Raw genomic sequence first — 18,289 nt, forward strand, 5'->3', positions numbered from 1 at the left:
CACTAAATACACTAACCACCATTATTTTATTAAATACAATGCATAGACCTCCCATTAAATTTACCATTATTGCATTGATGTTGTATGAAAGATGGCAAATTAGTGTAGTTTGTAAAACAAAGGGGAGATTAGTGCCAAAATGATAAACCTCAATGGAAATAAGTGTTATTTAACCATATTTTTTTATGTAATGGATTCCACTGATGCATCCAACCAAAGCGGAGGGGGGAGTTGTTTAAAATGATGATCATATCTAATCTTGAAAGACCCTGGATCTTACACTAAGAGAAGGAAAGAGAGAGTTTTGAAATATTCACACGTTAATTTCTTTCCCATCCCATTTTCACTATTTTATTTTTTTATTCTTTTCTTAGCACATTACATATTATATCAAGAACCAATTATCCCAAAAACTTAAATTATCAAGTAAAAGTAGTAAATTATAGAAAATATAACTTGTAACTTCGTCCCAAAGTTCACAAACTAGAATTAATTGTAGAAGAAACGTCAAACACACATAAATTAATTCTAACACTTTTGTACTTATAAGTAGTAAGAAATCCTATTTTTTGAAAATTAAATTTATTCATTTTCTATAAAAAAAGGTTAAAAACATTTTTTGTCCCCCATCAATTCCTATTGTACAAATGAAGTCCTTAAATTTTAAAAATAACACTATTAGTCTTCGATGTTATCCTTCGTCAACATTCTTAGTCCCACTTTTGTTTTCCATCCAAAAAATTAACGAATCTGGAGACCAAAAATACAATAAGTCAAAAAGTTAATTAAAAAATAAAAAATCCAAAATTGTTCTTCATATTCATCAAGTTCTTCATCTTCCTTCATTCATCTCAATAAAAATGACTAAAATTCAACAAATGTTCATACTCAAACCCCGAAAATTCATACTCAAACCCCCGAAAATTAAAACAACCCACAATTATTATCCCCTCGCTCCTTCACATACCCAAAATCATTATACCATATTAAAATTAAAGCTTTATCAAACGAAGAGTGATAATGGATTGAAGACATGTCTCTCTTTCATGTTTCACTATGGATTCAACCACTCTTCACAAGGAACCCAACTTTTTGTCTTATAAATCAAATTTTTAGGCCTTTCTCATTCCAAAAATTGACACCCAGAAGAGAAAACAAAGAGTTAGCTAATGCTCCAAGAATCCTTAACCTTGTATCTCCCAAAAAGAGTGCCTATGATATTAAGAATCGTCGAAGCCATCTTAGGCTCATTGAGGACATGCTCGAAAACAGTGCAAGCAATCCTGTTGGTAGCAATTTAGCTACTTTGAGAACTACTACTGAAATGTCTTCTGTTATAGAACAAGAGTTGGGAGTTGATGTGTGCTTCTTGTCTCATGCTGTGAGCTCATGTGGGTCCAAGCGTGACCTTTATGGAGGTGTTCAATATCACTGCTTAGCAATAACAACTGGGTTCATTGCCAATGTTTATGTTGGGAGTTCTTTGATAAGCTTGTACAGCAGGTGTGCTTTGTTGGGTGATGCATACCGTGTGTTTGAAGAAATGCCTGAGAGAAATGTGGTTTCACGGACGGTGATTATTGCTGGGTTTGCGCAAGAATGGCGTGTTGACATGTGTTTGGAGCTTTTCCACCCGCATTTAAAGTATTCCATTCACACTCTACTTTCTATTATATCTCATTTTCCTTTTCTTGTATTGTTATCACATTGTACTAGGATTTTAGCCCGTCTCCGTGCGATGCACGGACGAACAGTTCTACAATTTATCATATTTATTCAATCAATTTATTTAACTCTATTTAATTAACTCACATATCAATTATTGTAATCTTTAATAATCATAACCCAAATATGGCTTAACTGAAACATAGGGGTCAATGAACTAATTATAAACATTAATATGTATAATAAAGTTGTATTTTAATTTATCTTTGTCAAAATAACTTGAACAAAATTACAGTGTTAACGTTTTTGTTATAAATATACAAAGGCTAAAATTATGAGTCAAAAGATATTTAAATACACACTATAGGTTAATTGTTTAAAGATATTTGAATATACAACAATGTTAAAGTTTTTGTTATAAATATACAACAAATATGCAACAATAGGCTAATTGTTCACCAAATTAAACACCACTTACGGTAACAAACAATTCAAGTTGTAAATACATAACACCTTTAAAGCACTGATCACTAAATACATAAAAAAAACATGTAACCAAGCAAAGTAGAACAATTGAAGTGGTGTTTACAACTACTTCATGCTATATTACATGGTAGCAAAAGAAAGGAACACACTTAGGACTTCTTCATGATAAATTACTCAGTCAATCCACCTTATAACAATTTGGTAACACCATTTTCCATAAATGCATCATGTGTGCAACAGTGGTTCCAAGTCTAATAAATTAAATGTGTTCATATAGAAATTAAACCATGACCAAAAACCTCGCCCATCATCACATATTTGCTTCTTTACCTCACCAAGTGAGTACCAAACAATTTCCCATCTTGTCCAACATCCATTTGGAAGAAGCACATTGATAACAAAATAAAAAATATGCAGCAATAATATAATTGATCACCACAAAAAACAAACCTACAAATTCACATCAAAATAAACTTGAACCATGCATAACAAACCTAGTATCACCATTAAATAGGTTCAAGGATACTTGCCGAAATAAATTACACTATTCACCACATTAAAAAAAGTAAAAAGTTACAGCCAAAGTACAACTTTTAGATAAATTCAAGGAAACATGTAACTAAACAGAGTAGCAAAATAAAAAGAAGGTCTAATTAACAGTTATAAAACATCCAAAAAAGTTACAATTTCTTAATGCAAAATTAAAGGGTGAATACAACAACCCTATATCTATTTGGTTGCTCCATTTTCCATAACTGCATCCGATGTCCTGCAACAGAGTCTCTTAAATGTGTCTTTGTAGAATTCAAACCAGCGGCCACAAACTTCACCCTTCATACCAGCTACCTTGCTTCTCCCACCAAGCGAGTACCAACAAATTTCCCACTTGGTCCAATATCCATTTGGAAGAAGAACATTGATTATAGGAGTTATATCACTGAAATATTCTCTTTGAACCCAACCTGAGATAATCTGCTCATTTGAATTTATAACCTTAAGTATGGAAATTCAATTGACACTAACTATTAAACCATGACATAGTAAGGAAAAATACAAAACTAACCAAAGGTTCCCTGCCACTTATGAGATCAACATTGGTATCAAATGTGCACATCAACCGATCATAACCCACAATATCTTCAACTTCTTCCACAGAATCATTATCACTAACTAAATCAACAATACTATAACCTCCTTCATCCTCTAACAATATATTATCATTCACATTACTTGGACCTGCAACATCAGTTGCAGCATGACATGTCCTCAACCTATACTGAATCTCTTTGAGATTAAGGTCAAGAATCTTGATATTGAACCTAATACCACCCACATAAATAAAATGAACAAACACACTTCCTTGAATTTGGAGAAATTGAGGAATGAAAATGCTCTGTTATACTTTTAGACCAAAATTCTACATACAAAACAAAATCTTTAAAATTGAAATACATTCGGTCTCATTGTATGTTTCAAAATTCTTCAATAGTTGATTTTAAAGACAAAATCAATTATGAGGAGAAATTGATGTGAGTAGCTTCAGTTGTCATAATTGATTCTAAGTAGAAGAAACTGATCTAAATTACTATGCTAAAAATAATAATGGATGAGATGAAAATAGCATGCATATAATTTTACATAGTGATTTGTATTCAAATTTGAAGTTATCATCAATAAATAACAGCTATAAATACACAAACACAAAAGAGATAGTTACATTTAGATCTGCGAATTGGGGGAACTTCTAAGAGAGACAGGGAGAGTTGTTTGTAGGCAAGACCAATATCAATGAAAATGAGACCTAATGATGGATCATTTACAATTCTATCCTTCACAGGTAGCCATAGAAATAGCTCTTCTTGAGACAAACCCTCCAACCCTTTGAGCTGACCAAAATAATATCACTTGATTTGAAATAACAAACTTCTCTATCACAAACTTTTATGTAAAAGTAAGTTCTTGGATAGAAAAAATACAAAGTAGTCACAGAACCTGGAAACCGAGGAAAAGAAGTGAAGTTCCATGACAAATCTAATCATGTTCAGCATAAAACCAAACCATAATTTCTTACTTATCATTATTTACCCCTGATTGCAAAAGGGATTAAAGTTTAAAAACTACAGAAAACATGTATTTAAGTTACTAATCATGCTTATACGGTGAGGATGAAAGCTGCCATTTTACCATGAAAGTAATTCATTATTAAATTACTTGGAAGAAAGTTGTATGCAACCTTTCAAAATGACAATCACTAAATCAAGCTACTTATCATACTTTATGCGTATGAAAAATGAACTGAACATATCAATGTCACGGGATGAGAAAAAAATCAATTTTTTTAATGTGGTCAAATACATTCTTAAATAAGATTAACTAAATAACTCATTGATGAATAGGTCAATGAGAATTTACATTTCTGATTAGACTTGGATAGTATACCAAAGATTACTAAAACATACTTACTTGGAACTTATTTACATGGCTTTGTAGATGTGTAATTCGGAGCAGCAACATCTTTGATAATAACCTTCTTGGCACCACATGTATCAAACAAAACAAAAACATTATCATACTGCAAACCAATGGTTGGTTTTATAATTCCATTTACAAACAATTAGATATAACTTGACATATGGTAGCTAGCTAGATTTAAATTCAAAGTTGGTTAAAAGGAATAACACCCATATCAGCCTTGCAACAATACAAGTTAAGACAAAAAGGTTACTACATAGACCTGATAATCAAACAGTGGGATTTTTCTCTTCTCCTTCAACCTTCTTCTATCCTCCTTCTTGTTTGAATGAAGCAGCATATGTCATATTTTCAGTCATCCCCTAACCGTACACTTGGTCCTTCCCCTTCCATCATCTTCTCTTCTCACACTCTTGCTATTCCCTTCCATCATCTTCCATCATCCTCTCTTCTCCTTCCTCACCGTTAAACGACAGACAGATGGGAAGGACAAATGGTAAACTAAAAAAAATAAAAGATGACCTATTATAACATGACATGGGCCAACCAAAAGCTAGGCTAAAAAAATTAATAGGATGTACCAGCTAGGACAAGTTGGGCCAAAAAATAATTGGAACAAAAACAAAAAAAGTTCTCTCCTGAATAGTGCCGCCACCACCACTGACTCAACCTTCCCCTTCCCTAACCCAAAACACACAGCCGCCACACCTCCTTCTCCCTCAACTAAGGAACCCTTCACCCTTTCTTAAGCATCTGCCTGCATACCACAACCATCACCTTAGTCCACAACTACCGCCCCCACCTCTTTTCTCACCACAAATTAATACCTCAGCCCCAAATGCAAATGCAAGCATAATACCTCATCCATCTTTGAGGTTTGTTCAAGGAACAAAACTTTTCTGAAGGTTCTTTTCCTTTAATTCTTCACTCAGCATCAGAATAGGATAGCTTGAATGTATCCTCTCCATCATCCTTATTCTTAGCCAATTCATTAGAATTATCTGCATAATCATTATAAACTGATAAAAAAATCTAAAGGTAAGAGAGAGAGAGAGAGAGAGAGAGAGAGAGAGAGAAGGCTCAGTTCATGCATACACTCATATTTCACAAGAAGAAGTACAGACAATAAAGAGTAAACAAAATACCTCAGCTCTAGAATCTGTGTCTGCAAGCCTCTGCTTGATGTTTCTTGCTATTGAAAATAAAACCTCCTCCTCATTCACGTTTGTTTTTGCACTCTGCATTTGTTTTTTTTTAATTAATATGAATATAAAAGAAATCACATATAAATTAATGAAACTTATTGTCAAGCATATTGCTACTCACAGTCTCAAAGAACTTGATACCATACTCATCTGCAGGAGCTTGTTGGCCTTTGGAAGTAGGTAGAGCCAAAAAAAGGAACCCCTTTAGTTTGTATAAATGGAGAATAACACAACGATAGCAGAAACCATGCAAAAAGATTGCTTGACCTCATATCAGTAAACAAATGTGGCATGAACACCAAGAAGAACACAAGATAGCAGTATTTATAGACAAGTGAAAGTGAGAAACATTTGAGCATTTCCAAAATTTAATTAAATTCACTTAAATTGAATTGAGTTTCAGAAGCAAACCTGCTTGACAACTATGCATACCAAACCTGACATGGCTTCTGATACACATCTATTCTCCTCCTTCAGACAACACATTCTGAACAAATCAAACACCTTCATCAACAGTTCTATTATCAGAAACTTAGGTCAGGGTGATGAAATTTACCCCAAATCCTGGTCAACAGGAAAACCTAAAATTTCAACTTCCTCCTTCAACCAGGCTTAGACCGAACCTTCCTTCGACAAGTACACCTACCCCTAACAACTGCAACAGGACAAGGGATCTGCAAGAATGACGAAGATGACGGGCACACTCTTCAGCTTCAGCCAGAACTCCTTCAACGATCAGTGACCTCATCCCCTTCCTTATACCTTAAACACGCAACAGGGACAGGGCAAGCAGGCATGACGATAACTCACGAACGCTTAGCAGGGAAACAAGAACACTCCTCTCCTTCATCACATACGCTCGAGTAGAATAGAGGCGAAAAAAGTCTCACAAAGGAAGGGCCACGATTAAAGAGTGAAAATGGAGAGAGAGTCAATTGGACGGCTGAGATTGAAAGTTCTTTTAGGAATAGTGATTTCTTGAGTCTCTTTTAAAGTGTAGTAGATATCATATCTATCATATCTTTTTTTTCTCTTCTTATATCTTAGAGGTGGATGTGTGTTTGGTTTGTGATCAAAATAACAATGCAGATATATACACCCAGTGGCGGAACTAGGTGATGACAGGGAGGAGCCTTGGCTCCCTCAAAATTTTCGAAAAATCTTATAGAATCAATAATATCTAAATAATTTTGTATTGTGATAAAAGGTTATATATTAACAATGTGCAATAGTTTCATACTCTTCACCATATCTCAGTGGTTGTTCCTTTTTTGCATTCCAATTAGGTACTGAGTTCAACTCCTACCCACCTTCTTTTTGGATATTAACTTTCATATTATTTAAACTACACTGAAACTACAGCTCTATGTTACAATTTTTCTTAAAAATCTAAAAAAAACTCATTAGTCTATAATTTATTAATATAACTTAGCTCCCTTTTTTTTATATAGCTTACTTCAGAAATTTCAAAAATTATTAAGGTAACTTATCAAAAAAATTCAATATTCATATTTAAAATATATTTTAATTTATGTATTCTTGGCTCCCCTAAATTTTATCTCCAAGTTCCGCCACTGTATACACCAGACGTAGTAAAGTATGTAAATGGTCACCGACAAACATGAAAAGACAAAACAATAATCATTTTCTTTTTCTAATTCCAATGCAAATAGTACAATAAGTCAGGTATACATAATCATAAATTGAACTTCTAGATCAAAGTTTACACAATATAATTTGTAGCCCAAGTTAAGATATTTTTTCCCAAAATCAAAAAGTATTCGACTCAAAGCTTGCGATATAGTATAACCTTATTGTAAAAGAATTACTTCTCAAGAGTTGTACTCTTTATTCTATTCTTCGTCCACTTCAGCGATCACTTTAGCTAAGAAAATAGCTTCATTTTCTTCTGCCAGTTTAAAATTTGTAGACCTATATAAAATGATACTAATATTAGTGAATAGTATCATAATATAGTAAAATTGTTAAGATCGGAGCTAGCACTCAAGCCTGAAGTGTGTTGGAGAGTGTGTCTAAAAGAGTGTATTGATAGCAATTTTCAAACAAAATATCATAACATGTATAAAAGTTTCATAATATATCATAATAGTTATGGTTTTAAAGTATCACTGGATTCAATTAGTTGATAAATTATTACTACCTCTGTTCCTTATTAATTGTCCACTTTGAAGAAAACATTTGTTCCTATATATCTGTGCACTTTCAAGAAATCATTAAATGATGTTTTTCTAAGATATGCCTTTGCACAAACAATAAATGAGGAAATATGGAATGCATTCTAAAGGGTGAAATAGGAAAACAAATAATACTTCTATGACAATTAACAAAATTAATTACACTCCTTAATGTGTGTATTTCTTATCTCTCTAGACAGTAATATAGGAATGAAGGTAATATAACTTGGTTCCTTACCGTGAGTTGACGTCCAACAGCCTGGTATTGTCTACATTCATAGAAGTCTTCAATGAGATGAAACTAGGAATATGGGGAATTACCTCCAAATATTTTGATTTTGTCCCACGTACCTCAAAAAATTTGGATATACACGTTTGGGGTTCATAATAAATAAAGAACTTGGAGGAATGAGAGATCAACATTGCAGCGCCATTATTGAAGTGTTTTACTGGCCAATATATACCACCATAAGGCCAACACTTTTTTCTCATTATATCAATGTTGAAAGCCTTAGTCCATGATCCACCAATATTATATTCTTTCATAATCCACATCGTAACAGTTGTATCCTGAGAAGATGAATCACATATGTAAAGAAATCCCCCTAAGTCTCCCATGCTGACATTATGTATACCATCGCTTCCTTCATTGAATACACCAGGAGGAGAAGGGAAAGAATGGAACCCCTCACTTTCAAAGTTAAAACACAATAATGACCCTTTGTGATAATGAGAACAAATCCAATGAAGTTCCCCGTTTGTACAAGTTGGATATAGAAGCTTGAAGATATGCTCAAGATTAACTTCAACATTCCTCCATTTGGAAGTTCCTAGTGTGTACATATCAGCAGTCATATCAATTTTAGTAACCCGCCGCCGAATTTGAACTCTTTTCAATACTCTCACAACCTTATACTCATTAGTTTTGGGATCGTAACCAAAACCATGATATACATATTGGTGCAAATATTTATTTTCATCCATTTTGATTACTTCGGGAAGTCTGATGTACTCACCTGTAACGGGGTTGTAAACAACAATATAGTCTCCGACTCGATCGGACAAGCAAAGAAAGCCTCTACAAGAATTGACCACAATAAATTTCGGCTCGTAGCCAATATCAGGTTTTTTTCCACCATTACTAGTTAGAGCATTTCTTTTGTGAAAAAATGAATTTTCACCATGAATTGGAAGCTTGAATTTATGCTCAAGCTTTACATGGTTGTTGCATTCTGGTTTGGTAAAGTCATCCTCACAGTAACAACATTGACCATCCTCATTATTGTCAAACTTTTGAGGCTCATACTCAAGAAGGTGCACAAACTTTGACAGTCGGTTTGCATCATCGGGCCGAATCATGAAACCGGTTGATGCATGCTCAATGTGTAATTTGGCAAAATATGGGTCTGAGATAAGAGAGTTCAAACTTTTGCAAACAGATTTACATACCAGAATAGACTTAATGGGAAGTCCTAGCAGAATGTGGGTAATAATATGGTCTGGAAGATCATCAAAAGAAAGCTCAAGTTGTTGATTTTTTTGTTCATTATCTTTCTCTGCTAATTTCATGGCCACACTGCAATGCAATAAGAAAACAAGTTATAAACAAAAATTGTAGAGGGAATTCATATTGTCTAAATATCAGAGGCCAAATGAAATACTGAGGAGAAAACACCACAAAAAATGATTTCTTTCGTTTTGTGATTTTCCTCTTCGAAAATATAAGGCCAATTTGACACATGTTTCAATTAAACATTAAAATATGAAGAATGATTTTTTACAGGAAAAAAAATTTATTCATGAATAAAAAGAAGTCCGATAAACAAAGAGATTAGTAGCAAAAAAAAAAAAATGCAAACATGAAGAAATCTTACTAGAAAGTCCAACCAAAAATAAAAACTATCAAATCCAACATTAACCAAAACTAATCAAAAGCCAAGAAAGCAACCCACACATAAACCCTGGAAAAAAAACCATAAACTTATCCTCAACCATGATTCACCACTCTGATTATAGACATATGAGCCGTAAGATGTAGATGAGCAAACAAATCCTTTTGATAAATTAATTGTAAAAGTACCATAAAAAGCTTACTCCAAAAAAATGAAAATAATTGTATGGAAAATAAGAGAAATTTGTTCACGCATGATTTCAATCTTGAGACTTTAAAGACGCATCTAGGGCGGCATACAGGTCGAGTTCAAAGAAAAACAAATCAAGTGAGTCTGATATCATTTTCACATCAGAATTCGAACCTCCGACCTAAAATGATTACAAATTGATTGTGATAGATTTAATGGAAATTAAAAATGAAAAGAATGAGAAAAAGGAAGGAAATTTTGGCTTGGTAGAGTGTTTTACCTTTGCTCACACATCTGGCCAAATCTTTAATCTTGATTCTTCAATCAAAATCAACTAAGAAAAGCTATATAAAAATGAGGAGTGTGAGTCGCTCGGCCATATAAATTTGAATATCAAGAACATCAAAAAGGTAGAAGACAACCATGAAGTGAAGAATAATCACTTACCATCAATGGGGATTGCAGTTGAGGGAGATGCGCCGAAGAGAAACTCTAGAAAATGAAAGAAGGAATTGGAAATTAGGGACTTTAGTTTTATATAAGGATGAAAAAACAGGGTCGTCCCACCTGACCCGCCCTCAGCCTGCCCAAAAATGAGGTAGGACGGGCTGGCCCACCTTTAAAAGTGGGCTCAAGTACTAGCCCACTCTGTTTATAAGTTGGATGGCGGGTTGATGGGTCGGCCCATTAGAAAAATGACAAAAAAAACTCTATATTATGAAATTGATTTAAAAATTTCATAAAAAGTTTTTATAAAATCAGAGAAATTTAAATCAACTCAATAAAATATATCTCGATATACATTTCATTGAACCATGCACAAACCATAAAATTTTGATCAGTTAATTTCCGTACCCACACTGTAAGATATCTTGAATTGGTACTTTAATCAATTTTTTATTTGATAATAAGACAATAGACGCATGTGGTTCATTCGTTCATATTAGTGATTGTGCCCACTTCCCAATATATTTTTTTGTCAATTGGTCAAAATCAATGTGTTAGTGTGAGTTGTGAGTGTGCCTCGGACACTAGTGAGATGAGTGAAAAAAAATGGAACCTACGGGCTAGCCCGCCCAACCTATTAAATTGTGTGCCAAAACTGGGCGGGGTGAATGGTTTTTGGGTTGCATTTCCCTGCCCAAAAAAAGTTGACGGGGGCGGGCGGTCCCAACGAGTTGGGCCCATATTGTCATTCCTAATTTTGTAAATGTTTGAAAGTAAATATCATTAATTTTATTTTTTTTATTAATTATATGCTTAAATTACTTTTTGGCCCTCATAATATACCTCATTTCTATTTCTAGTCCTAATAAATTTCTTTTTTTGTGTTTGTTTGTACCCCAACAAATTAAATTACGGTATTGTTATATATTGAGCAAATAAATTTATAATATAAGATTATTACACATCAATTATCATAAGATCCAAGTTAGAAGATTGTTTTGCATCTCCAGAGCTTGCTTAGGCTTTGTTGTTTAGTTTCCTAATTACCAAAAAAAAAGAATCCAAGTTTGAAGAAGTTTGAGATTTTTACGATTTTAAAACACTTAACTAAACTATCAGGGGTAAAATGGTCATTTCACTTAGGTATTGTGTAATTGAATGCAAAATAATGTATGTTTCAATCAAATATTAAGTAAAAGGATTATCTAAGTAGACCCAAGATCCTACATTAATGTAGGGTCGACCTAAGACTAAATGAGGCATATACCAAACTTTAAAGTGAGGTCTTTTAACTTAAACAAAATATTTCTTTATTAAAACTTTTTACGTAAACATAATTTTTTATTTAAAATTTATTTTTCGAGCTTTTTGAGATGTAAAATAATTTATTAAATTATCATAATCAATTTGATATAACTTGTCAAACGTTTGCCAAACTAGTCGGACGTGGGATAGAGTATTTTTTTCTTTTCATGAAGACCATTGAGCTTGTATTTTTGAACTAAGACCTTCAATTTTATTTGAGGGCTGTTGATGTTGATTGCAATGTAAGTCCCACATTGCTAATGAAGGAGATAAAAGATCAAGGAATGCATATTGGATAAGTCTCACATTGCTTATAATAGTGAAGAATGAGGGAGTCCAAGGCTATATAAAGGGATCTCAAACTCCTTGTTACACACCAAAACACCAAAGCAGTAGTACCTGAAAACACTTTAAGTTTATATTTGTATTTTCTTTTTCTCTTATGCTATTGTTTTACAGGATTTTGAGATGTAGTTCAAATATTCACTTTGGATAGTGTGAGTGTATTGGGGTCATGAGGTGATTGAGAGTGAAGTCTATGTGTTGTAACAGTTTTCACATAGTGTTTATTCTCTGGTTGTCGGTTTTGACAACGACCGTGATTTTTTCTCCGGTTTTGGAGTTTCCACGTCATATTCTTGTGTTTTTTATTGCGCTCCTGGTTTATTTTACTTCTTCAGTTGTGTTCTTTCCTAACAGTGGTATCAGGACTTCTGGTTCGATGAATATCACTTTGTGTGGTATTGCGAAGGTGCTCAAGAAGTGTGACATTGTGAAGTGTTGTTTTGGAGGTTCTGGCTAGGAAAAACTTTGTATTCAAGCGGGTCCGTTGTGACCCATCTCTCTTTCCTGGGAACCAACCCGGTGCACGGTTAGCAGTCGATCTGCAACTGTGATGGAGAAGTTGATGCAATGAAGATTACACAAGGCATTTCGGGCATGAAATTTTCCAGGTGGTACGCGAGCATTAGTTAATATAGATGCAAGGTGTGTGGTGATTGCGTGCGAGAATTGGTTGGTGTTGATGCAAGGTATGTGGTTATGTCGATAGCTGATGAACTTCTGGAGAAAGCCAACATGCAAGTTGCACCATAAATTTTCAGCAAGGTTTCGGCATGTGGAAATTCTTGGAATGGTGTAGTTACAAGTGAAGAAAATTCTTGGGATGGTTTAGTTCCAAGTGTAGTGTACTCTTTATGGTGGAGTATGATAATTTAATTTGTCGATATATAGACAATGAGAATTATGTTTTTCGGTGAAGACAATGATTGTCGGTGTAGACAATGATGACCGAAGACCATTACAAGCAAGATGAAGATTTTTGGGGTTGATAGTAATGTAAGTCCCACATTGCTAATGAAGGAGATAAAATATCAAAGAATGCATCTTGGAGAAATCTCATATTGCTTATAATAGTGAAGAATGAAGGAGTCCAAGTCTATATATAGGGATCTCAAGCTCCTTGTTTCAACACACCAAAGCAGTAGTACCTGTTAACACTTTAAGTTTATATTTGTGTTTTCTTTTTTCTCTTATGCTCTTGTTTTAGAGGATTGTGAGATGTAGACCAAATATTCACTTTGGAGAGTGTGAGTCTACTGAGGTCATGGGTGAGAGTGAAGTCTATGGGTTGTAACAATTTTCACATGGTGTTTATTCTCTGGTTGTCATTTTTGACAATAACCGTGATTTTTTCTCCGTTTTTAGAGTTTTCACGTTATATTCTTGTGTTGTTGATTGCGCTCTTGGTCTATTTTACTTCATCAGCTGTGTTATTTTCTAACAGTGGTATCAAGGCTTCCGGTTTGATGGATATCACTTTGTGTGGTATTGCAATGGTGCTGAAGAAGTGTGACATTGTAAAGTGATCTTTTGGAGGTTCTTGCTAGCGAAAACTTTGTATTCAAGCGTGTCTGTTGTGACCCACCTTTCTTTCCTGGGAACTAACCTGGTGCACGGTTTAAAGTTGGTCTGTAGTGCGATAATGTTGTGATGGTGGAGTTGATGCAATCATGATTACACAAGGCGTTTTGGACATGTAATTGTCCAGGTGGCACACGGGCACTAGTTGATATAGATGCAAGATGTGTGGTGATAGCGTGCGGGCATTTGTTGGCGTTGGTGCAAGGTACGTGGTTATATCGATGGCTGATGAACATCCGGAGAAAGCCAACATGAAAGTTGCACCATATATTTTCAGCAAGGTTTTGACATGTGAAAATTCTTGTAATGGTTTTGTTCCAAGTGAAGAAAATTCTTGAGATGGTTTAGTTCCAAGTTTAGTGTACTCTTTATGGTGGAGTATGATAATTTAATTTGTCGGTATATAGACAATGAAAATTATGTTTTTCGGTGAAGACAATGATTGTCGGCGTAGACAATGATGACTGAAGACCAATACAATCAAGGTGGAGATTGATGGGGTTGATTGCAATATTTGTCCCACATTACTAATGAAGGAGATAAAATATCAAGGAATGCATTTTGGAGAAGTCCCACATTGCTTAAAATAGAGAAGAATGAGGGAGTTCAGGGCTATATATAGGGATCTCAAGCTCCTTGTTTCGACACAAAAACATCAAAGCAGTAGTACCTCAAAACATTTTAAGTTTATATTTGTGTTTCTTTTTCTCTTATGCTCTTGTTTTATAGTATTGTGAGATGTAGTTCAAATATTCACTTTGGAGAGTGTGGGTGTACTGGGTCATGGGGTGGTTGAGAGTGAAGTCTATGTGTTGTAACAATTTTCACATAGTGTTTATTCTTTGGTTGTCGGATTTGACAACGACCATGGTATCAGAGCCAATGGTTCGTGAGACCAAGGTAACGACTCTTTGTGTCGAAAGTATTCCTAACAGTGTGGCTAGGCGGCGAGTTTCATTAGCAGTGAACGACAATACAAGGGTGGATAGCTTCCACTGAGGGGACCATGATAATGTGGTGGTGACTCGCACTTGAGGGGAAGATTGTTGGGAATTCAAGTGCGGAGTTGGAGTGTCCCATTGGTTAAGTGTGAGTGAGGATAAGACTTTAAAAGAGATATGACCCATAAACCGAATGCCTTAAGGTTTTGGGTTAAGATGTGGCGTCGATATCTCTTGGTGTCTTGCTCCTTGGTCCCTGAGTTCCCCTGTCTCCTCCCACAAGGTCTTCTTTATCTAAAGACTATTGAACTTAGCACATAAATGTGAAGTATTTTTTACTTAGTAAATTTTTTTAGGGCCTAATGCCCTTTCTTCGGCCACATCAGTTTTGGCCGACCCTACACTAATGCAATCTTTGTTACTAAGGATTTTGGGTGGAGGGAATATGACAGAATGGAATATGGTCAACCCTATGGGTCCTCTTCGTGACTTTCCCCAACAAGTGGTATCAGAGCCGATGATGCGTGGGACCATGGTGACTGCTTCTTGTGTCGAAAGTCTTCCTAGCAGTGTAGCTAGGCAGCGGGTTCCGTTGGCAGCGAACGACGATACAAGGGTGGATAGCTTCCGCGGAGGGGGACATGATAATATGGAGGTGACTCGCACTTGAGAGGGAGATTGTTAAGAATTCAAGTGCAGAGTTGGAATCTCACATTGGTTGAGTGTAGGTGAGGAGAAGACTTTATAAGAGATGTGACCAATAAACCTAATGCCTTAAGGTTTTGGGTTAAGATGTGACATCGATATCTCTTGGTGTCTTGTTCCTCGGCCCATGGGTTCCTACGTCTCCCCTCACAAGGTCTTCTTTATCTAAAGACTATTGAACTTAGCACATAAATGTGAGGTTTTTTTACTTAGTAAATGTTTTTTAGGGCCTAATACCCTTGCTCCGGCCACATCAGCTTTGGTCGACCCTACACTAATGCACTCTTTGTTACTAAGGATTTTGGTTGGAGGGAATATGACAGAATGAATTATGGTCGAAAAGTAGAAACTTTCTGTGTTCGGAGATGGAGGGTAAAGAGAGGGAACGAAAGACATAGCTCCCACATATGCCACGAAAACTGACAAGTGGAGAATGTTTTTGTCAAAAAGTTGTGGTATGTCTTGAAAAATGAATAATATTAAATTATAAAAATATTATTAAGTTTTCATTAGTCTTACTTTTTTTAATTCTTCCTCTATACTCTCTCAATCCAAACAACTTAAAAATCATCTTATTTTTCTTTCATATTTTTTCCTCTTAAATTGCATTGATCCCTCATGAATTTTACACTATTGCACTGAAAATTAAATAGTACAACAAAACATTACCAAAAACCCAATTTTATAGTGGTTAAACTGTCATAAAGTGTACTGACCCTCAAACACCGCACAAAAATGAAATGTCAAGTGGCCGCACTATTTGGGTGTTTGTGTATCATTGCTGCTTAATTCTAAACTTTTGTACGTTAAAGTGAAAAAGAAAACAATTCTAACATTTATTAGATTCCCACATTTTCTTGGAAAACTGAAAACAATCCTTAATCAAATCAAACATAACCTTAATTCTTTGAAATTCTGAAATGCCCCGTCTAAACACAAACTCAGTCCTGTCTGGTTGTGCATATCCTCCAACAAGTTTCCATTCCATGTCAGGTGTTTTCTGAATTCAATGGTTGGTGCTATGCTTCTTTTTCCCTCAACATGTCTCTCTTCCATGTTTCACTATGGATTCAACCACTCTTCACAAGGAACCCAACTTTTTGTCTTATAAATCAAATTTTTAGGCCTTTCTCATTCCAAAAATTGACACCCAGAAGAGAAAACAAAGAGTTAGCTAATGCACACGGTATGCATCACCCAACAAAGCACACCTGCTGTACAAACTTATCAAAGAACTCCCAACGTAAACATTGGCAATGAACCCAGTTTTTATTGCTAAGCAGTGATATTGAACACCTCCATAAAGGTCACGCTTGGACCCACATGAGCTCACAGCATGGGACAAGAAGCATACATCAACTCCCAACTCTTGTTCCATAACAGAAGACATTTCAGTAGAATTTCTCAAAGTAGCTACATTGCTAGCTACCAACATGATTGATTGCACTGTTTTCCAGCATGTCCTCAATGAGCCTAAGATGGCTTGGACGATACGCAATGTTAGAGGAGAGAAATGTGGTTTCATGGACCGCGATTATTGCTGGATTTGCGCAAGAATGGCGTGTTGACATGTGTTTGGAGCTTTTCCATCTGATGAGGGGTTCAGAAATGGAACCAAATTATTTTACATACACGAGTCTTCTGAGTGCTTGTATGGGAAGTGGAGCACTTGGATATGGAAGAGGTGTTCATTGTCAAATAATTCAAATGGGATTTCATTCTTACCTCCATGTTGACAATGCTCTCATTGCCATGTATTCTAAATGTGGGGTAATTGATGATGCCTTGTACATATTTGAAAATATGGTGGGCAGAGATGTCACATGGAACTCCATGATTGCTGGGTATGCCCAGCATGGGCATGCACAGGAGGCAATTAGTCTCTTTGAAGAGATAAGGGGTTGATCCTGATGCTGTTACTTACCTTAGCCTCTTATCCTCGTGCCGACATGGAGGTCTTGTCAAAGAAGGTCAAGTTTACTTCAATTCTATGGTTGAGCATGGTGTGCAGCCAAAACTAGATCATTATTCTTGCATTGTAGATCTTCTTGGTAGGGCTGGTTTGATTTGAGAGGCTCGTGATTTCATCGAAAACATGCCTGTATGTCCTAATGCTGTAATATGGGGTTCACTACTCTCTTCCTCTAGGCTTCATGGGAATGTTTGGATTGGAATTGAAGCAGCAGAAAGCAGGTTATTGTTGGAACCCGGCTGCTCTTCAACGCTTCAACAGCTGGCGAATCTGTATGCAAGTGTAGGTTGGTGGAATCAGGTAGCACGAGTGCGGAAATTAATGAAAGACAAAGGTCTAAAACCAAATCCTGGAAGTAGTTGCATTGAAGTCAAAAGCAAAGTCCATAGATTTGAAGCACAGGATAAGTCAAATAGAAGAATGAGTGACATTCTTTTGGTAATAGATAGCCTGGTAGACCACATGAGTAGCTTAACTGCTTAAGCCTTCAGTCTCACATGTATAAGGAGGAAAATATTTGATTTTCACAATGCTAACTCCAATATCAGTGATTTCTAGCAATGACATGCAGATTTGGCATGGGCAGGAACAGAGAAAAGATATTGTCTGATCAGTGAAATGTTCATGGGTGATTGAAAATTCAAGAAACAATGCAAGCAATGTGGCTTGCGTGAAATTTGACATTTGTTGAAAGCATGCCAATGCTTCTTGTTCTTGTAAGGACCATAGTTCCAGCAGAAAAGTAAACCTCTTTGTGGGGTGAATGGGACAGAAACTTAAGAAAGCATGATATGGATTATGTCCTATTGACAAAGTGGAATATCACTATTTTGACATCTATCCATTAATTCATCCTTAAAGGATGACGTACAATTATCACCTTGGCAAAAGA

General features: G+C 35.4%; 1 long non-coding RNA gene and 1 pseudogene across 7 annotated transcripts; one reads left to right on the plus strand and one right to left on the minus strand.

Annotated features, from left to right (window-relative positions):
• The first annotated feature begins 870 nt into the window (after positions 1 to 870).
• Positions 871 to 17,880, plus strand: LOC130717958 (pentatricopeptide repeat-containing protein At2g37320-like; annotated as a pseudogene).
• Positions 2,725 to 6,960, minus strand: LOC130728942 (uncharacterized). 7 transcript variants are annotated; one of them, XR_009015830.1, is made up of 5 exons: positions 6,385 to 6,960; positions 6,240 to 6,299; positions 5,950 to 5,996; positions 5,769 to 5,861; positions 2,725 to 5,624 (listed from the first exon to the last, which is right to left on the minus strand). It is a non-coding gene; the product is annotated as an uncharacterized LOC130728942 (long non-coding RNA). The 7 variants fall into 7 exon arrangements; XR_009015829.1 differs by having other exon boundaries at positions 6,240 to 6,315; XR_009015834.1 differs by having other exon boundaries at positions 2,725 to 4,681; positions 5,483 to 5,624; positions 6,240 to 6,958.
• Positions 17,881 to 18,289: the final 409 nt, after the last annotated feature.

Source organism: Lotus japonicus, chromosome 1 (assembly GCF_012489685.1).
Source record: "Lotus japonicus ecotype B-129 chromosome 1, LjGifu_v1.2".
Classification (NCBI taxonomy): Eukaryota; Viridiplantae; Streptophyta; class Magnoliopsida; order Fabales; family Fabaceae; genus Lotus; species Lotus japonicus.